Source organism: Balaenoptera ricei, chromosome 17, assembly GCF_028023285.1.
Source record: "Balaenoptera ricei isolate mBalRic1 chromosome 17, mBalRic1.hap2, whole genome shotgun sequence".
Taxonomy (NCBI): domain Eukaryota; kingdom Metazoa; phylum Chordata; class Mammalia; order Artiodactyla; family Balaenopteridae; genus Balaenoptera; species Balaenoptera ricei.
Window position 1 is genome coordinate 44223161 of NC_082655.1, and position 22480 is coordinate 44245640.

General features: G+C 36.0%; 1 pseudogene; it reads right to left on the minus strand.

Annotated features, from left to right (window-relative positions):
- Nucleotides 1-1699: 1699 nt before the first annotated feature.
- LOC132351728 (ATP synthase F(0) complex subunit B1, mitochondrial-like) overlaps nt 1700-22480 on the minus strand; it is a 32208-nt pseudogene continuing 11427 nt past the window's right edge.

The window sequence follows — 22480 nt, forward strand, 5'->3', positions numbered from 1 at the left end:
GATGCAAACTATTACATTTAGAATGGATAAACAACAAGGTCCTACTGTATAGGACAGGGAACTATATCCAATCTCCTGGGATAAACCATAATGGAAAAGAATATTTTTTAAAAAGTCTGTGTGTGTAAAACTGAGTCACTTTGCTGTACAGCAGAGATTGGCACAACATTGTAAATCAGTTATACTTCAATTTAAAGAAAAAAAGAAATGTACAGATGTGAAAAAAAAAAGATGAAGAAAAAGTAAAATGTAATACAGGAAAAATAAGTTAGCTGAAAATATCAAAGCAAAATAGCCAGACTCCAGCGAGAAATGAATTCTTTGATGTGTTGTATCCATTATCTGATTTTGGATTTAAATACAAAGTAAAAATATGAGAAAAGCTTTGACATCATAATGTATTCTCTTTGCAGATATCTGAATTGATTCTTACATGATATGATAAATATCTGTGAATAAAAAACCCACATGGCTTCTAGTTTTATCTCCTCAGCCAGTTATTAACGAATCTTTTCTAAAGTCCAACATTAAATGGATACCAAAAAACCTAGCTTCATTTATTTTGCTCTGAATGACATTTAATAATTTTAAAGTTTTTAACATGAAGACTTTTCTTATACTTTTGTTTAAATGCTATTTGATTTTACTTTATCTTATTAAATACCCTTAGTACACCCCTTAATGTGTCTATGTATTTTTTGCCTTCTTTTTAAGTGATTTATTGAATTGATTTCTTTCTTTCTTTTTTTCTTTTTTGTATTGAAGTAGAGTTAACTGCCAATCTTATATTAGTTTTGGGTGTACAAAACTGTGATTCCATACTTTTATAGATTATGCAAAATACAAAGTTATTACCCTATTACTGTGTGCTGTACACTATATCCTTCTGACTTATTTATTTTATAACTGATAGGTTGAAACTCTTACACCCTTCACCTATTTCATACATCCCCTCACCCATTACCCTCTGGCAACTACTAGATTGTTCTCTGTGTTTGTGAATCTATTTCTGTTTTATTATATTTGTTTGTTTTGTTTTTCAAGTTCCACATATAAATGAGAACATACAGTATTTGTCTTCCTCTGTGTGGCTTATTTCACATAAATAAGGCCCTTTAGGCCCATCCGTGTTGTCAAAAATGGTAAAATTTCATTCTTTTTTATGGCTAATAATAACCACATCTTCTTTATTTATTCATCTGTCAATGGACACTTAGGTTGCGTCCATATTGTGGCTATTGTATTGAATAAATATTGCTGAAATGAACATAGGAGTGCATTATTTTTTCAAATTAGTGTTTTCATTTTTCAGATAAGTACCCAGGAGTGGAATTCTGGATTGTATGGAAGTTCTATGTCTTTGTTTGTTTGTCACTTTATTGCAAGATGGTTGAATTAATTAAAAATTTAAACTATAACTTGATAATCTTTAGTCCGGTACCAAATTTTATTCAAAGCAAACTGCTTATTCAGAAGTGATCATGGAATAATTCAATGTAGAGCAAGAAGGATGAGAGAAACATCTTACTGGCCAATAGATTGTTTTATTTCTCGCATTATATGAAACTCAAACTTTTCATTTTTAGGAAAGGTCAACTCTAACTTCAGTAGACAGCAATATACAAAGATTCTGTCGCATAGGCTAGTTTCCATTTAGTCAGTCAACTATTTCTAGCTCTCTCAGTTGGTATAGATGCATTTACAGAACTGGCTGTGCTTTAGTCTTCTTTGTGAGCAGCTTTAGATGTGCAATGCACTTGTCAATTGTCTCCTTCTCCTTCTGTGCAGAGATGCTCTGCACCACATTCTTCTCCACCCAGTCTATCATGTGCTCTTGTTCCTTTTGACACATCATATTCTGCACAGAGATATGATAGTCCAGGCGATTCTTTACCTCCTTGTATACTCTATGCAACTGTTCCTGTTAAGTAACCTCCAAGGCCATAGCAATGTTATTCCTCTGGACATCAAAAAAGTAATGGAGCTTTAGAACCAGTGCCTGCTGTAACTTCTTCAGATCAATCACATCCTGGATTTGTTTGATGGAAGACTGTTTTGCCTCTTCCAGTTGGGCAATTTTTTGCTCATTGAGTTTATCAGCAAACTCCCCAATAGAGGCACCATATTTTTTAACTACATAGACAAGCAATCCTATTGTTGATATTGTGGAGAAAGTCTCTGGAGTTATCACGTATATTTCTTTGGAGAGTAAATATAAGATAAGCCCAGTTCTGAGCACATAGGGTCCTGTTACACCAGTTTCAGGGTAAAGGAACTGGAAGAACTCCTCAGGGATCAACCCAAAATGAACTTTTCCTCCATATTCAGGAAGAGGTGGTACAGGGGCAAGACTTGGCAGCCCTGTATGAAAGATCCTTATTGCCTGTAATACCCCTGGACTGAGGAGGGCTGCGTTCTTCAGAGAGGGTACTGCTGCAGCAGCAGCAGAAAGTACCACCCGGTAGCATCTACACAGCAGTCTTGGTGCCCCAGTAGCAGTTCTATTATTAATTTTTGAGGAAACTCCATAATGTTTTCACAATTGAGTATGATGTTAGCTGTAGGTTGTCATAAATGGACTTTATTATATTGAGGTATGTTCCCTCTATACAATTTTTGTTGAGAGTTACTTTTTTTTATCATGAATGGATGCTGAATTTTATCAAATGCTTTTTCTGCATTTATTTAGATGATCATGCGAATTTTATCCTTTGTTTTGTTAATATGGTGTATTGCATTGATTGATTTGTGGATATTGCACCATCCTTGCATCTCTGAAATAAATCCCACTTGATCATGATGTATGAATCTTTTAATGTATTGTTGAATTCGGTTTGCTAATATTTTGTTGAAAATGTTTGCATCTATGTTCATTGGGGATACTGGCCTGTGATTTCTTTTTTTTTTTTTTTTTTTTGGTAGGGTCTTTGGTTTTATTATCAAGATAATGCTGGATTTGTAGAATGAATTTGGGACTTCCCTGGTGGTGCAGTGGTTAAGAATCCATCTTCCAGTGCAGGGGACATGGGTTCGAGCCCTGGTCCTGGAAGATCCCACATGCCGTGGAGCAACTAAGCCTGTGTGCCACAACTACTGAGCCTGCGCTCTAGAGCCCAAGAACCATAACTACTGAGCCCATGTGCCACAACTACTGAAGACAGCGCTCCTAGCACCCTTGCTCCACAATAAGAGAAGTCACATGATGAGAAGCCCTCACACCACAACAAAGAGTAGCCCCCATTCGCCACAACTAGAGAAAGCCCATGTGCAGCAACAAAGACTAAATGCAGTCAAAAAATAAATAAATAAATAAAATAAAATTTAAAAATATATATTATTTTAAAAATTATATGTTTTAAAAAAAAGAATGAGTTAGAAGTGTTCCCTCCTCTTCAAATTTTTAGAACTCGGTTGAGAAAAATATGTGTTAACTCTTCTCTTTAAATGTTTGGTAGGTCTCCTGTGAAGCCATCTGGTTCTGAACTTTGGTTTATTGGGCATTTTTTGATTATTGATTCAATTTCAATGCTAGATTTTCTATTTTTTCCTGATTCAGTTATGGAAGATTGTATGTTTCTAGAAATTTATCCATTTCTTCTAGGTTGTCCAATTCAATGTCATATAATTGTTGGTAGTATTTTCTTATGACTGTATTTCTGTGACATCAGTTGTAACTCCTCTTTCATTTCTAATTTTCTTTGTGTTCTCTCTCTTTTTTTCTTGATATGAGTCTGGCTAAAGGTTTATCAATTTTGTTTATCTTTTCAAAGAATCAGATGTTAGTTTCATTGGTCTTTTCTATTGTTTTTGGTCTCTATTTTATTTCCACTCTGACCTCTATTATTTCCTTTCTTCTACTAACTTTGGGCTTTGTTTTCTGTTTTTGTTTTTTTTTCTAATTTCTTTGAGTGTAAATTTAAGTTGTTCATCTGAGATTTTTTCTTGTTTCTTGAGGTAGCCTTGTATAGCTACAAACTTCCTTATTAAAACTGCTTTTGCTGCATCCCATAGATTTTGGAAAGTTGTGTTTCTATTTTCATTCATCTCAAGGTATTTTTGATTTTCTCTTTTATTTCTTCATTGACCCATTTGTTTTTTAGTAGCATGCTGTTTAGTCTCCAAGTGTTTGAGGTTTTTCCAGTTTTCTTCCTGATATTGACTTCTACTTTCATAACATTGTTGTTGGAAAAAATGCTTGATATGATTTTAATCTTCTTAAATTTATTGAGACTTGTTTTGTGGCCTAGCATGTGATCTGTCCTGGAGTATCTTCCATGTGCACTTGAATAGAATGCATGTTCTGCTGTTTTGGATGGAATGTTCTGTAGATGTCTATTAAGTCCATCTGGTCTAATGTGTCACTTAAGTCCAATGTTTCCTTACTGAGTTTCTGTCTGGATGATTTATACATTTTTTGTAAGTGGAGTATTAAAGTCTCCTGCTATTATTACATACTGTCGATTTCTCTCCCTTTATGTCTGTTAATATTTGCTTTATGTATTTAGATGCTCTTATATTATGTCCATATATATTTACAAATGCTATATCCTCTTTATGGATTGACCTCTTTATCATGATGTAATGCCCTTTTGTCTTTTGTTATAGCCTTTGTTTTAAAGTCCACTTTGTCTGATAGGAGTATGGCTACCCCAGCTAGCTTTCTTCTCATTTCCATTTACATAGAATATCTTTTTATATCCCCTCACTTTCAGTCCGTGTGTGTGTTTAGCTCTTAAGTGAGTCTCTCGTAGGCAGCATATAGATGGGTCTTCTTTTTTATCCATTCAGCTACCCTGTGTCATTTGATTGGGGCATTTAGTCCATTTACATTCAAAGTGATTATTGAAAAGTGTGTATTTATTGCCCTTTTGTTACTTGTTTTCTGATTGTTTTTGCAGTTCTTCTCTTCTTTCTGTAGTCTCTTCCCTTGTGATTTGATGATTTTTGTTAATGTAATGTTCGGGCTCCTTTCTCTTTGTGTGTGTGTATGTATTGTAGGTTTTTGGGTTTTCGTTACCATGAGGTATGTTTATATGTAGATTAAAAACATATGTATATATACATATGTAAATGTACATATATATTTAAGCCAATAGTTGTTTAAATTCAAACACATTCTAAATGCTCTACATTTTTCACTCCCCCATCCAAATTTTATGTTTTCTTATGTATCCCTTAACTACTTACTGCAGTTATTGTGATTTTATGACTTTTGTCTTTTAACCTTCCTACTAGCTTTTTAAGTGGTTGATCCACTGCCTTTGTTATATATTTGCTTTTACTGGCAAGATATTTTTCCTTTGCATATAAACACATTTCTTATTATGGCCTATTATTTTCCACTTAAAGAAGATCCTTTAACATCTCTTGTAAGGCCAGTTTAGTAGTGATGAACTCTTGGTTTTTCTTGTCTGGGAAACTCTTATCTCTCCTCAATTCTGAATGATAACCTTGCCTGAATGATATCCTAGGTTGTAGGATGTATCCTAGGTTGTTTTCCTTTCAGTATTTTAACTATATCATGCCATTCCCTTTTGGCCAGCAAAGTTTCTGCTGAAAAATCAGCTGATTGCCTTAAGGAGTTCCTTTGTATGTGACTCTGTTTTTCTCTTGCTGCCTTTAAAATTCTCTCTTTAACTTTAAATTTTGCCATTTAAATTATGATATGCCTTGGTGTGGATGTCTTTGGGTTCATCTTGTTTGGGACTCTCTATGCTTCCTGGACCTGGATGTCTGTTTCCTACTGCAGGTTAGGGAAATTGTTCACCATTAAGTCATCTGATATGTTTTCTGCCCCTTTCTCTCTCTCTTCTCTTTCTGGAACTACTGTAATGTGAATGTTAATATTCTTGATGTTGTCCCTAAAGTCCCTTAAACTATCCTCATTTTTTCAAATTTTCTTTGTACTGTTCTGATTGGGTGATTTCTGCTATTCTCTCTTCCAGGTTGCTTATGCATTTTTCTGTATCATTTAATCTGCTGTTGATTACCTCTAACCTATTTTTCATTTTATTTATTGTATTTTTCAACTTTGATAAGTACTTTTTAAAAAATTTTCTATTGAAATTCTCACTGTGTTCCTCAATTCTTCTTCCAAGTCAGTGAACATTTTTGTGGCAGTTCCTTTGAACTCTTTATCAGGTAAATTACTTATCTCCATATCATTAGTTCCCCCGCCGCACCTCCCAGGGGATTTATCTTGCTCTTTCACTTGGAACATATTCCTGTTTTCTCATTTTGTTTGACTTTTTGTGTTTCTCTCTATAAGTTAGACAAAACAGTTACCTGTCCCAGTCTTGAAGATGTGTCCTTGTGTAGGAGCATCGCTATGTAGACTGAGTGTGTCTGGTGGCTTTAGAAAGAGTGCTGGAGCTAAAGCAAGCCCCAGCTGGGACCTCTTCCGGTGCATGCCAAGGCCATCACCTTGGTGTGTCTGGGAAAGGGATCTGGAGCTGGAGGGGTTAAAGCCAAAGCCTGACACAGGCTGGGGCTTCTCCTGGGGTGCATCCAAGGCTGCTGCTTTGGTGGAAGGTGGCTAGAGCCAAAGCCCAACACCAGCTGGGGCTTTTCCCAGAGTGTGCTGGGAGCCACTACTTTGGCAGTGGTGTTGGAGCCAGAGCCTAGTGTGGGCTAGGGTGCATGCTGGAATAGCCATGGAAGGCTGGCTAGAGTGTCAAGCACTTTTCAATCTGATGCCTGTGTGCTGGGACTCAGAGCAAGTAAATTTGTCTGTGTGCCCTTTAAGAGTAGATTCTGTTTTCTACAGCCCTCTGGCTTTCCTGGTCCTAAGCCCTGCTGGTTTTCAAAACCAGTTAGGGGGGAGTTGTCTTTCATGTACTGATCCCAGGGCTAGGGTGCCCAAAGTGGACTCTAACCTCTCACTCCTTAGGGAGGACCTCCAAGTTTGAGATATCTCCTTTCACTTTGTGTTGCCTACTGGGGGTGTGGGTCTTGACTAAATTGCTTCTCTTCCCCTCTTACCTGTCTCAGTGTGTTTTTTTTTTCTTTATGTCCTTAATTGTAGAACAGCTGTTCTGCTAGTCTTTAGATCATTCTCAGAGAGACTTTTTATATACAAACTTGTAGTTTTGATGTGTCAAAACTAAGAGGCGGTGAGCTCACAGTCTTCCTTCTCTACCGTCTTGATCCTGCCTCAGTGTGTCTATGTTGAAATGCTAGGAGGACTACTTAACTAGTTTATTAAGCTCCTTTTCTCAGAAAAAAAAGTCCTATTACATTGTATTTAGTTTCCCACTGTAAATTTGTCCCCAAATTCTCTCTTTCCGAGTATTTACATTCTGGTATGTAAGACACAGGATACAAAGTTATTTTTCAACATTTTGAGTTTGTCCTGTTCTAAACATGTAAAATGATGAGGGAACTTCACATCTCAACTACTTACCCAAGGAATACCCAAGATTTTGTTTCATCTGTTTGTTTGTTCAGCTATTGCTTTCATTGAGCCCTATCAGTTGTTTGGTTACCTGAAATCCTCTTACCAGCAGCGCTACGGTTTGATTTTTTGGTCAATTCCCTGAGTAAATTTAGGTGTATTGCCCAATGAGAAAATGATGCCTCCCTCATTCTCACCTAACAAAAGAAGGAGTCATGCCAGTCCAAGTTATTGTAAATTGAGACAGGGTATAAAAATCCTGAAGTGATTCTAGCACCTAGAGATGAGTTATCTGTCTTACCTTGAAGCCCTGAAACTTCTGAGTATTTTGCTTAGCTACAGAGGTTGTGGCCAGCACCATGGACTGTAGGCCACTAATAACCCATATAATTTTGTTGCATATACAAATTACAGTCATTTGTAGAGTATTATAAAAATATTTTATTTTTTATGTTTAAAAACCTATAAATTTATTGTTTGTTAGTATAAATATTTTATTATGAATTTGTTTTTTATGTTCATTCTTTATATCCTGGAATCACTACAGCATAAGCTATTATATAAGCTCAGCTATATGGATCAACTATCCTTACCCAACTACTTGAAAATATCTAATGTATTGATGGTTTTTATTTTAGGCTTTTCTCAAAGCAGATTCAAATGTTATTTTCTACCTTTGCCAATCTTTGGACATTTTAACATTATTGCTTTACAAGAATCTCCTTCATCTTAAATAGCTATAAATTATTAGTCCATTAATTGGATATGATAAAGAACTTCCATCAGTTAAAAATATAAATCTTATTGACACAGGGACACAAGAATTATTCATTTGAATATTGCCAACTATTACCCTTCACACATACATCAGAAAGCTGTGTTCTCACTCTCTAATTTAAATGCAATTGATAATTAAAATGTAATCTTAAAGTGTGATCAGAATGTATATTTCTGTAAATTATTTAAGTCACAAACATCAGAGGACTATATAACTAAAATGGCATATATTTCACACATGATGAATAAAAATTAATATTTCCAGGTATCAGCAGAAAAAAAGCAAATATGTACTTTATACAGATGTAAATTAAAATCTAGCAATCCTTTCACCAAAGGACATGTCCGCAGGATATTTCAAATCATGAAGTGTGTGGGTACACTCATTAACTCATGGGAATTAACCATCTGGCACATGATATCCTCACTGGTTTGAAAGAAAAATAGGTCTTTTTAAACAAAACGCTCTCCATTCAGTATGCAGAACAGTCATTAATAGAATACTCACTGTTGGGTTGAAACACAAGGAAATAAGATCTGGGGCATAGAACAAGTCATCCTTAAAAAGTTATTAGAATACCAGTGACATTGATAAAAGACCACACAACAACATTTTGCCTAACCAAAGATTTGACAACAAATAAGACAGCTGTATATGAAATAGAGGTTCTACTCACTACCAGCTACAGGAGTTTATATTACAGGTCCATCTGCTAACTATATAACTATCTGTGTACTTATACCTATAATAATACCTATATAGCTACTTATATGCCTGTAGTAGGATTCTATAGATTAACATCTGCTCCTTCCAACCACGGACCTAGCTTTGGAAAACTGTGCTCTGCTGATTGAACCTAAAATGTACCTGTGCTAATAAGCAGTCCAATTTTATTTGAATCTCGCTAGTACTACACTACCAACCAAAGCAGCAACCTAACTCTTTCTCACCCCAAATAAATGGAATAGGTATACATGTTTATAAATGTAAAATAATTTACCTTAAAATTCCCATATTAAGACACAGTACACTGTAACTCTGAGTAATATAAATTATGGAATTTTATATACACTATTAATTAAAAACCACAAAAATTAAACATTTGCTCTATTACAAAACCAATTCTTATTACTCTATAATAGGGAGTCACAGTAGGGGGATGTCATCATCTGTTTTATAAGCATTACTTAGGTGCCTCCTATGTATTCAAGCTTCCATTTTGAGGCTCAAAGAGAATATAAAAGAAGTAAAGTATGTTGCCCAGGAACTTACCATGTAATTAGGGCAGAAACCTACACATATGAGTCAACTTGGAAAAAATTCTAAGGCTACATGCAAGTTTAAGAGAGTATATATTATGATAAAATAAAATACCAAAGTGTAAGTAAGGTAAACTTAATAAGCAAATGCTTCTTATACCCAGTGAACCTTAATATGAGCTTTGAAAGAAGAGGACACTTTGGGTTGAAGGATAGCAAATAGAAAAGAATTATAAGAGAATAGGTAAGGACTGGAGGAGAGAAAATTACTTCCCTTGTTAGAATAGAAGACCCTGTAGGAAGAGTGAAAGGTGAGTTGGGAAAGATACATTGGGGTTAATGGAGATCCTGATATCTGCATAATGGATTTGAAGAAATAGGAAGTCACTGTAAATTCATGAGCCAAGCGGCACTGTGACAGAGAGCTCCTGGAAGCAATATACAAACTGGAGTCCAATAGAAAGAGACTGAATATAAAAGGCATGAGGACAAGGCAGTTCATATTTGATTTTATATAAATGGGCAAGATCCCATGGCTCCCAAACATTCACAGGCTAATCCGTGGAATAAACTACATACCACGTGATCAGAAGCGAAAATAAGGAACATATAAGAGGAATAAAAAGACAGGCCTCTTCCCAACCTTGACTATCCTCACAGTACTTGCTTATTATTATATGAAAAGTCTACTTTTCACCCTGCTTTGAATGCTTAAATGAGCCCAGTATTTCAGTTAAGTCCTGAACCTCCAAAATTCATCTGGGTTCATATCACATTCCATCCTAGTTATACTACTCCTCCTTTCTTGGTTCCCTCAAACCCTCTCTCCATTTAGTGTGACTTTTCCAAGCCCCACTTTCATTTTGAGTGTTTATGTTGGCTCTCACTCCCTTACTGGAGTAATACTCTGATTTTGATCTTACCATCCCAACTCTCACCTTAGAGTCTTTCCTCTAATTGGAAGCCTCAACTTCTGAGCACCATACACACTTGAGATTGGGGTCCTTGTCTATTGTGTGCCCAATTATATCTTATATCTAGCTGGCTTTACACAAATAATTAAGATCTGAAGATTATAGCAAAAAGGGAATTTGGACTGTCTGTGATACCAAATCCACTTTTAAAAATATATTTATTTTATTAATCATTCTAGCCTCCTATGTCCTCAAACTAGAGGAGTTTTATACTGTTTCTGGAACCAAATTTATTAATCCACAGAGCTTCAGACAAAGCCCTCCACTTTTGGAATTCAGAGCAGTGCCCTATGATAATTGCTTCACAAGCTAAGACATGGAAAGTTTGGTAACCACACAGAAGATTGAGATTATCTTCACACTTACCTACTTGACACCTCATTTGGTGTAAATCTGAAGGACAGTTTCATACAGAACGCCACATGGCTCACTGTCCAAATTCCTAACGAAAGCTTCTTTAAGCGAGACTTCCTCCCCTTGCATTTTGTGCTTTTCCTTGGAGAATTCCCCCCCCCCCCCAAACACTTACAAGGTGAGATACATTTTAGGTACTGAAATATGTCAAGTCTTAACCCCAGGTGGTATGACTATAGGCATTTCACAATTGAGAAAAATCATGAATTTTTAATAATTTTGCTGGTGACAATTGTCTTTTCTTATTGTTGTTAGATTATTCTTTTCCCTCCCACTCACATTTTTATACCATTCTTTAACTCCAGTTTTAAAACAAAACACCACAACTTTTGAAAACACAGTTGGAAGCATTTGACCACTTGGTACACAGAACTGCCTAGCAGTAGCCCTCCCCACCCCCTTGCTAAACGTCCTAGATTGGGCATGAACTTTAAAATCTCAGGGGACTTCCCTGGTGGTCCGGTGGGTAAGACACCACACTCCCAATGCAGGGGGCCTGGGTTTGATCCCTGGCTGGGGAACTAGATCCCACATGCATGCCACAACTAAGAGCCCACATGCTGCAACTAAGAGTCTGCATGCCACAACTAAAAAGTCTGCATGCCACAACTAAGACCTGGCGCAATGTAAATAAATAAAATAAAATCTCAGATACAGAGACAATTCTACCAGGTGTTGGCTGTTCTGGAGTGGATATAAAAAGCAGTGCTCTGAATACCACATTAGAGGCAGGAATTTTGAAGGCTGAAAACCCACCCTCCTTTATTAAATAATTCATTTATTCAACCACCACTTACTTGTACTTTTAAGAACCAAAAATAATTTTTTCCTGCAAGGTATTTTTTAATAGACTTTAATTTTTAGAATGGTTTAAGGTTCACAGCAGTATTGAGCAGAAAGTATAGAGATTTCCCATACACCCTCTGCCCCAATCCATACATGGCTTCCCCCATTATCAATATCCCCCACCAGATGTAGGTTTACAACTGATAAACCTACATCAACACATCTTTATTACCCAGAGTCCATAGTTTATATTAGGGTTTACTCTTGGTGTAGTACATTTTATGGGTTTAGTCACATATATAGTGACATGAATCCACCATCATAGTATCATACAGTACAGTTTCACTGCTCTAAAAACCCTCTGTGCTCTGCCTATTCATATGCCCCTCACCCCCACCCCTGGCAACTATTGATCTTTTTACTATCTCCAAAGTTTTGCCTTTTCCAGAATGTAATATAGCTGGAATCATACTGCAAGATGTTTTTTAATTTATCCCTTCCACACCTCCATGTGTGAGTGTGTGTGTGTGTATGTGTGTGTGTAGCAACAGGCTAATAGTATAATGTAACACCAGCCTCCCCACTTCAGCTCTGACGACATTGAGAAATAGCAAAACAGAGATTATCTTACTCATTTGGAGCAGAAGCAAAAGACATATTATTAAATAATGGAAGACCTTGGATTGCTGAGCTTATAGTACATCCCTGATACTCACTGCTCTGCCCAAAATTAAAAACTGTCCTTTAGTAGAAAAATGATAAATGGGTTTGCTAGTGCCCTGTCATGCTGACAGAAACTGTTATCCAGGTAAAAAAATAATCATTTTATGCAAAGAATGACCCATCCCCAAGCGACTGCCTAATTACTGTGCCCCAGATTTCAAATAATGATGAGAACTATCAAGATCCCTTCCAAGAATTGATATCCACTTTAATCAGGGGTTTCAACCTAGATGTGGTACAGTTTTCTGTATCTTTATCCTTTTTAGCAATTAAGATAATCTGGATGTAAGGGCTGGCAGGGATGAATCCACCTGAGTCCCCCAAGTGATTGAGCTTGTCAAGCAAATGTACAGATAGGGCTAAGCCAAAGGTTTTATAGAAATCTCCTGTAGATCCACCAGGGCCAAGAACTTTCTCTTGGGGAAGATTTTTAATTACTTCACCTATTTCTGAAAGTAAAGGGGAATCAAGTAATTCCCCAGTCTTCTGCAAATCACCTAGACAACTTGGAAGGAATGAGAACTGTTTATCTGTTCATGATATTGAGTTCTAATTTCTATATCACTCTTCATCTTATTTTTGACATAACTTACTAAGGAGCCCTGGGCCTGTGTTTGTCTTTTTCTCCTTTGGGCACCTAACTTCTATCATAGTTAAGAGTTTATTGTCAAAGCTCTCATCCTCCCACTAGTGTAGGTATTGCCTAGCTGAGTGATGGATATCTTCACTTTATGTATTATGAGTGAGCTCAGAGTTGGTGGGTTGAAGGAAAAGTTTGCTTATGACTTTTGGCAGAGGTTATCCTCCAAGTCTGGATTCTGCCTTTATTTCCTATAAAGGTTGTTTTCTCAATCAACCTTTCCCATGTATATTTTTTTATTGAACAGAGAACAGGAGTCACAAAATTGAAACAAGAGAGCAGACAACAATGTTCAAGAAAACAAACAGCTATCATAAATCCTTTTGGGAAATAGCTGTATACAAGTAAATCTGACAAATGAAATATAGATTATTAATTTTCACACCAGTAGAAACATTTTAACTGTGGTTAATTTGTGTCATCCAGTGTGTTTTATGACAATTTTGGGAGCTAGACCAGGTAATCCATTTTACAAAATCTACTTTCATTCATCTAAAGACCCTGAAAGCTTCATGTAATAAACATTTTATTTCACTAAAAAGACACTCACTTTGATAAATTAGGAGTTTCTCAAGTGACAGTGTTTGAAGAGATTTTTAAAAAATCTTTAAAGTAGATCATAACTAGATCTAAATCCAACCAAGCTATAACTATACAAGACACTAAGATTCATTTTTATAGGTTTTCCCCCTCAATAAATTAGTGGCAAGCCTTGTAGCCCTTGATTTAAAAGAATCTATCTTTCAAAATACAGTATTATCTATTTCAAAGTTTAGGTCCCCATTCAAGTATTTCATAGCACATCAGACATTTTTATTTATTGTCAAACATTGTTATTTTCATTTTTTTTAATCTTCAACTTTCACATTCAATCCTAACGTCTTAAAGTCATGTCACATTTTATGTTTTAAGTTTTGCATTATTATATAGACTCTCAAGCTTAAACTCCTTCTAGCTATTTATTTGTTATGTATTTTTATGATCATTATTAATAAAATTAATTGAATTCTGTAACATTTTAAAGTAAATTTTAATGAACTTCTTCAGATACTTGGCTTTGGGCCTCCAAAATTTGTTCTGTGTTTTCCAAGTTGTTTAGACAGCAACTTGATCAATATGGTAATTTTCTGGAAACTCTCTTCTTATTATTGTTGATTATTTTTAATTAACTCAAATTTAGTTCCTAATCTGTTATAATCCTTAGCGATGCATGGCACAAGTATGTCTTTTCCTAGTAAGCTAGCATTGATAGTAGAATTTCTGGGCTCTGTTCTCCTATTTAGACCTAGGAAAGCGCTAGCATTGATAGTAGAATTTCTGGGCTCTGTTCTCCTATTTAGACCTAGGAAAGTGCTAATTATTTGTTGCCCTTGGTGCAGAAGGGAAAATTAAAAGACTTGCAGTGCACTTCTTCATAAACTTGGAATTTTGCCCTTCATCAAAGACCTTGAAGAAGAAGAGGTTGGACTGTCTTTGCTAGAAATGCCAGTTTATAGTTCTGGTGACCAATGACCTTAGATTTTTCCAGATATATACTATTTGAAATACTCTGTCCTGTTGTCTGATAATATGTCTTTAATTTTGATTTAGAAAATATGATCACTGCTGTCTGACTTATCATCAGAACCTACTCTTAAAGTACAATTCCCCAAAGTTCCTCACTCTCCAAACCTCATCTAGGACAGAACCATGTAACACTTACTAATTTATAGAAGGCCACTAAGTTCCAAGAAAGAGAAAAATCCAAATGTGCCTTTTAGTAAGGTGGTCCTTGCTCATCATAGAACTTCTTGGGAGCTAACAAATCTAGGTGCTGTATAATAATCACAACTTACATTCATAAAGTTTTTTTTTTATTATTAACTTATTTATTTATTTTTGTCTGCGTTGGATCTTCATTGCTGAGCATGGGCTTTCTCTAGTCACAGCGAGCAGGGTCTACTCTTCATTGTGGTGCACGGGCTTCTCATTGCGGCGTCTTCTCTTCTTGTGGATCACGGGCTCTAGGTGCATGGGCTTCAGTAGTTGTGGCTAGCAGACTCTAGAGCCCAGGCTCAGTAGTTGTGGCCCATGGGCTTAGTTGCTCTGCGGCATGTCGGATCTTCCCAGACCAGGGATCAAACCCATGTTCCCTGCATTGACAGGTGGATTCTTAACCACTGCACCACCAGGGAAGTCCTTCATGAAGCTTTTATAGTTTATAACACACTATCAGCTCACCTAAGCCTCACATCTCTTTGAGACCGATATTATGACCCCCAGTATACAAAGGAGTATATTACTTAACTCTAGCAATTAAGTCCAAAACTTGGACTCTCCTCTTCTCCTCGCTGCTCTTCCATGACCCCACAGTTCTTTCTGGATTATACTTCTTTGTGTATTGCAGACAATGGTTATGAACATGCAGTGACCCTTTCCTGAAGCAGGAAGTTTGCATAAATAGCCTGGCCCAGTGTCTGCACAACATCTCAATAAAAAAAAAAAAACAAAACAGCAACTCAAATCCATTCTCTCTGACAATAAGGCAGATTCTCTCTGACAATAAGGCAGATCTTTGTTTTGAGTTTCCTTAAAGAGCACTGTAGTAGTTTCACACAGTTCTTCACATAGAAAACCTTCTTAGATTTTTCTCCTTAGACACTACATTCTTCCCCTAGAATTTCAAACTCAAAGCTCCTGCTAAAACCTTTTTCTATCCCTGACCATCCCCCTCGACCCCCATAATCTTTATGATGTCTTTCTATTGCTTTTCTCTTCACCCCTCACTTCCTCCATCTCTCCTGTCATCTCTTCCCATCACTAAAGCTTTTTTTATCCACCAACCTGCCTAGTGGGCCACTGAAAGTATTGAAAGATTCCTGAAAGTCTTGTTTTTTCTTACCCTTACAGGTTTTCTCCGAAGAAAATCTTGTTGAGAGTCCCTCTCAATAACAATAGTACTTTGTAGGAGGGAACAAAGAGAGGAGATTTAACGTTTGGGGAGTGTTTATTTTATGCCATGTCCTGATGGGCAGTGTGAAGTGGTAGAAAACTAGATTTAGATTAAGATTGCTCCACCTACCAGCTATGTGATCTTGGGCAAGTTGTTTATTTTCTATTTTGCCTCAGTTTCACTCGTAGTACTGTTTTGAGAATGAAAAGATATAATGTATGCCATTTGCCTGGTGTATAGACACTAAATAAAGTGTATTTTTGTAATGGCATAAAGTAAATTTTGCAAAAGAGGAAAATGAGTTTTTCAGAAATTTAATGCTGAACCTAGGTCACAAAGCTCATAAATAACAAGGCCAAAAAGAGAGCTCAGTGGATACCAAGTGACCAGGAACAGTGTGTTGACACTACATTCATTTAGTGCAGGAGGTGTTCAGTAGTGAACTTCCCATATGGAGAGTTAATTTTTGCCAAAGATCTACCTTTCTGCAACTTCAACCAAGAAGTTTTCATTTGGGTTTTGATCAGCAGTTCACATATTTGATCATCAATATTACTTCTGTTCTCCCTTCTGCCTCATGACAACAAAAGTGCACGCAGTTACATATGATAGGACAACTGAATTCAGTACTATTTTTCTTGTCACAGTTCTGCTTTCTCTGACAGCTTGAAAGTTATGATTGTCTGGACAATTTTCAAAATATTTAAAACAAGCTTTCATTTCAACTAAAAAGAAATCAATCACTTCATCTGAACTGATAGGAATAGCAGGGCTCCTGGAGTTTCCTTTATGCCTAGAACAAGGTCAAAATACAGAATGTTCTTGTTTGACTTAACTGCCTTCAAATATACTTAATAGTATCTATTTTATAAAGATTATTTGTTGCTAAACCCATTGATATTTACATTTTTTTAAACATCTTTATTGAAGTATAATTGCCTTACAATGGTGTGTTAGCTTCTGCTTTATAACAAAGTGAATCAGTTATACATATACAATATGTTCCTTTTCTCTTTCCTCTTGCATCTCCCTCCCTCCCACCCTCCCCATCCCACCCCTCTAGGTGGTCACAAAGCACGAGCTGATCTCCCTGTGCTATGCGGCTGCTTCCCACTAGTTATCTATTTTACATTTGGTAGCGTATATATGTCCATGACACTCTTTTACCCTGTCACATCCCACCCCACCCCCTCCCCATATCCTCAAGTCCATTCTCTAGTAGGTCTGTGTCTTTATTCCCGTCTTGCCACTAGGTTCTTCATGGCCTTTTTTTTTTTTTTTTTCCCTTAGATTCCGTATATATGTGTTAGCATACTGTATTTGTTTTTCTCTTTCTGACTTACTTCACTCTGTATGACAGACTCTAACTCCATCCACCTCATTACAAATACCTCCATTTCATTTCTTTTTATGGCTGAGTAATATTCCATTGTATATATGTGCCACATCTTCTTTATCCATTCATCTGTCGATGGACATTTGGTTGCTTCCATGTCCTGGCTATTGTAAATAGAGCTGCAATGAACATTTTGGTACATGACTCTTTTTGACCTATGGTTTTCTCAGGGTATATGCCCAGTAGTGGGATTGCTGGGTCGTAGGGTAGTTCTATTTGTAGTTTTTTAAGGAACCTCCATACTGTTCTCCATAGTGGCTGTATCAATTTACATTCCCACCAACAGTGCAAGAGTGTTCCCTTTCCTCCACACCCTCTCCAGCATTTATTGTTTGTAGATTTTTTGATGATGGCCATTCTGACCGGTGTGAGATGATATCTCATTGTAGCTTTGATTTGCATGATATTTACATTTTTAAAACATCTTTATTGGAGTATAATTGCTTTACAATGGTGTGTTAGTTTCTGCTTTATAACAAAATGAATCAGCTATACATATACATATATCTCCATATCTCCTCCCTCTTGCGTCTCCCTTCCATCCTCCCTATCCCACCCCTCTAGGTGGTCACAAAGCACTGAGCTGATCTCCCTGTGCTATGCAGCTGCTATAGTTACATTTTTTAAACTACAAGGCAAGACAAATTTGATCAAGAACAATTTTCTTGAAAGCAATTTAAAATCCATTGATAATAATAAATGCTTTTATTGAACATGCTCTCCTCAACACCTCAAGTTTTTGATCAAGAAAATGGATGTCAGTCTTAGGCAAACTTTAAAACACTTAAAATTTGACTCAACCATTTCTCTCCTCAACTTTTGAACTCAATGTGTTATGGCACATTTATTTTTTCTTCTCTGACAGTAAGACTTTATTATTATGTAGGTGCATTTATCATAAGATCTTATTCCTCTCAGAGCTCTTTGACTTTCAAAAGAGGACAACAAAAAAGTCTATGTTTAATTCAAGTAATAGATGGTACCAAAAGAGACTAAGCATTTTGAAAGCATTAACAGTTTAAAAAGGACTTTTACATATGGTATCACTTTTGTTTCTCTGGGTAGCCATATGTAGATGGTATTATTATTCTTTTATCCCTTTTTTTCCGAATAAGGATACTGACACCTCAGAGATAAAATGAGTTGTCCATGTGGTCAAATAGTTCAAATACAGACCTTCTTACCCCAGAGACCATACTCTTCTCACTATATACTGACCAGCCTCCCCTCACATGAAATGTCATTTCCAGACACTAGTGGGTGAAGCACAGGTGAACTTGAGAACAAAACAATGCAATCAATAACAAAACAATGCAATCAAAACAAAACAATCAATAAATAGATTCATAAATAGTGGAAAATTCTATGTTGATACTACCCATGATGCATCCATCCAAGAGTTGTTTTGTTACACTTAAATCAGAAAATAACAGAACTGTGGTCCTGCCAGAGAGAGGTAGAAGATGACATGAATGGTTGGGACTTCTTTTGCTCTGCAAGGAAAATATTTGTTGAGCAGGTTCTTCTAGGGTTACCTAGAAGAAATGAGAAGCTGACATAATAAAACAATACCTACAGTTAGCTAGCTTTATTTGACAGATTAGGGAGCTAGGATGTGATCAGGATACAGGTTGACCTCTGAGATTATTGTGACAAATAAACTCAATTCCTCTCTTTTCTTCTTCTTTATTCCCTCATCTCCATTCTCTATGATAAAACAAAGATTTTGTCTAGAATTCTGAAATAGCATTTTATTATAAAATTACTACAAACTCTATGCAGAAAATTTTTCAAATACAGAAAAATAAAGTACGCAAACCACCTTACATCCCACTACCCAGAGATAATCACAGTTAACATATCAATACACTATACAGTTGACCCTTGAACAACACAGGTTTGAACTGCACAGATCCACTTACACGCAGATTTCTTTCACTAAATAAGTTCTAAAATACTATAGGATCCATGGTGGATGAATCTGAGGATTCAAAAACATGGATATGAAGGGCTTATAAAGTTATACACGGATTTTCAACTTCAAGGAAAGTTGGAGCCCTGTGTTGTTCAATGATCAACTGTATATCTTTCAAGTAGCTTTTTTCTTTAAAATATTACATTACACATATAGTTTTATATATAATTGTTATCAGTATAGTGTACCTTTTCACTTACAGAAATTTGGGTTAAATTGATTGAATATATGGTCCAAATTTTTCATGGCATCCTGTGTTCATTCTTGTTCTTGTACCTTCACACACTGACCCTCGGCTTGGCCATGTGACTTGCTTAGGCCAGTGGACTGCAGCACATTTGTAGCAAACAGATCCAAGTCAACAGAATTTCCCTTCAGACCTCTTTATAGACTTTGAGAGGTGGTTGTTTTAAGCAAATAGATTTGGGGGTAGCTTATTAGGCAGCAATAGTTAACTGATACAACATTCTATAATAGATACACACACATGCTAAATTTATTCTTCGCCCTTCTATTATTCTATACAGATCAACCAGAGTGATTGTCTTAAAATGGAAATAAAATCATGTTATTTCCTTTGTAAAACATTTCAATCACTTCCTCACTGCTTTGGAATACAATCCAATCAACTCAGCATGGCCTGTAAGCCCTGGGTAATCCACTCTTGCCACTCATCCAGCCTTATTCCTTGGTTCCTCCCCTTCATGCGACACACTCCAGCCACACGGGTCTTTTTAAAATGTCTCTTCCCCACAGAGCCATTGTACAGGGTGTTCTCTCAACCTGGAATGCTGACTGTATGCCACTGCTCATCCAACAGGTCTGATTTTAAATATCATCAACTCATAAAAAGTTTTCTTGGTGATACTATCTAAAGAAGTGTCCTTCAACCTACAGTTATTTTCATCATCACATTTCTCTCTTAGCACTTGTCACAATAATAAACACTTATTGGCTTAGTTGCTTCTTGTCTATCTACCTTTCTTGGTCATGAAATCAATGAGGACAGGGTCATGTCTGTTTTATTCACTGTGCTATCCCCAACTTCTATCTGAATATTCGGAAACCTGTGGGTTCAACATATTTTGAGTAAATGTATGAAAATTTATACCAAAATTAAATTTTAAAATACCCTATTTTTGGACATACAGGCAGTTTTTATATGTATATATTTGACACATATTCTACATATTTATCAAAGCTTTTAAAAATCAGCAAGAAAAAATGTTCAACATGATAAATGTAATGAACACTGCTGTGTGTTATACATGAAAGTTGTTGAGGGTAAATCATAAGCATTCTCATCACAAGGCAAAAATTTTTTTTTTCGATTTCTTTAATGTTGTATCTGTATAAGATGATACATGCTCACTAAACTTACTGTGGTAATCATTTCATGATGTATGTAAGTCAAAACATTATGCTGTGCACCTTAAACTTATACAGTACTGTACATCAATTATATCTCAATAAAACTGGAAGGAAAAAAAATCAATGAGAAAAAAAGATGGAAACCCAAAAGAAAATCAGAGAAGAATATGACAGGCAATTTCATTAATTAAAAAAAGAAATACAGATGAATAAAAGCATATATATAAATGTCATACCTCAATAGAAATGAAAAGTAAAATGTTATACAAAACATTATCTAACATTATTTATAGTTCGAAAAATGTAAACAATTACATTACAACAATTCAAGAATAAGCACTCCTAAACCCAGGTGACTCAAGCATAGAGGGATATAATTTTTCTGGAGGCTTCATAGACATGAGATTTCATGTGTATTAAAAGTATGCAATTCTTTGACCTTACAATTCCACTTCTGGGAAGTTATCTTAAGGAAACAGTAATGAAAGGTTACCACCGTTGTAAAACCTATCCATATACCGATGAAGTGACAGCCAAGACTCTGCCCTGCACTGGTCACTTTCTTGTGCATATTTCTTTATTTACTAGGTGTTTTTTCTCCTAGGACACAGGATTTGCGATGCATTCTCACCTCTGTTAAGCCTCCTTTTTAATATTTTTTTGGAAAAAATAAAAGCTTCATTGTCCTACTAATGATTACCTACTTTCCATAGTCTCCGAAAGAGTCAGTCACGTGGATAATATTGGAAGGCATAATAGGTTCAACTCCATAGAACAAACCTAATTACTCAACTTCCTAGAGTCTCAAAATACTTAATGGGGATTTTAAAATGATATTGTATGTGAAATTGCTTTGTCAATTCTAGTTGATGGTTTTACCAAAATTTTTGTAGTGGATTCTTCACCCAGATCTCTGATGTCTCCTTTTATAGTCATCTTTATTAAGAATTCTTATACTTAAATGTTGGCATACCCCAGGATTCTGTTCTTAGCTTTCTTTTACTTTCAAAATATATATAATCCCTGAGCTGATTTTATCTACTATAATACCTTCAAACAGCATTTATTATTGATGGTTCCCAATTTATGTTACTGTCCATCAATGTTCTGGTTCTGCTCTTTTCTTCTAGGCATATATATGAGTAAGATTGTGCTTTCCTACTCCTTTGAAGTTACACATGCCTGTGTGACTTTCTTTGGCCAGTATAACTTTAACCAGAAGAGACATGTGTGACTTCCAGGCAGAAGTCTCTAAAAGACAGTGTGCAATTTTATTGATACAAAGTTCTCTCCTATTCAAGGACCAGTCACTTTCCAATTGATAAAGTCTCCTTTATCTGATGTCTTTAAGTAAGCGTTAGAGAGATATGTAACATCAGCAGAAAATAAAACTGTTGTTTTTAAGTCACTGTTTTATGGATGTTTGTTACTGCAGCAGAACTCACTGACACTGCCTCAATTCCATTTTATTTTTCAGCCTGGACGTCTATACTCTGATGCTCCACAGACAAAGTATAACATAATCTTCCCTTCAAATTGATTATCCTCTGGTGTCCTCCATATCTGTTAATGGAACTTCTGTACAATTAGTTGTCCTGGGATTCATCTTAGTCCTTCTCTATTACACCCACATCTAATCAGTTATGGAACCCATTCATTCTATCTCCTAAGTACCTTCATATGAAGCTCCACAGTCTGTTTTAACTGGTGCTACCTTGACTCATGCCATAGTTATTACAAATCATTCCCAATTAGCTTCCAGTTCATCTGCTTAGCACCCTTCCAATCTGTCGTTCACACAACAGCAGCATGTTTAAGCTTCCTAAAACTTAAAAGTGA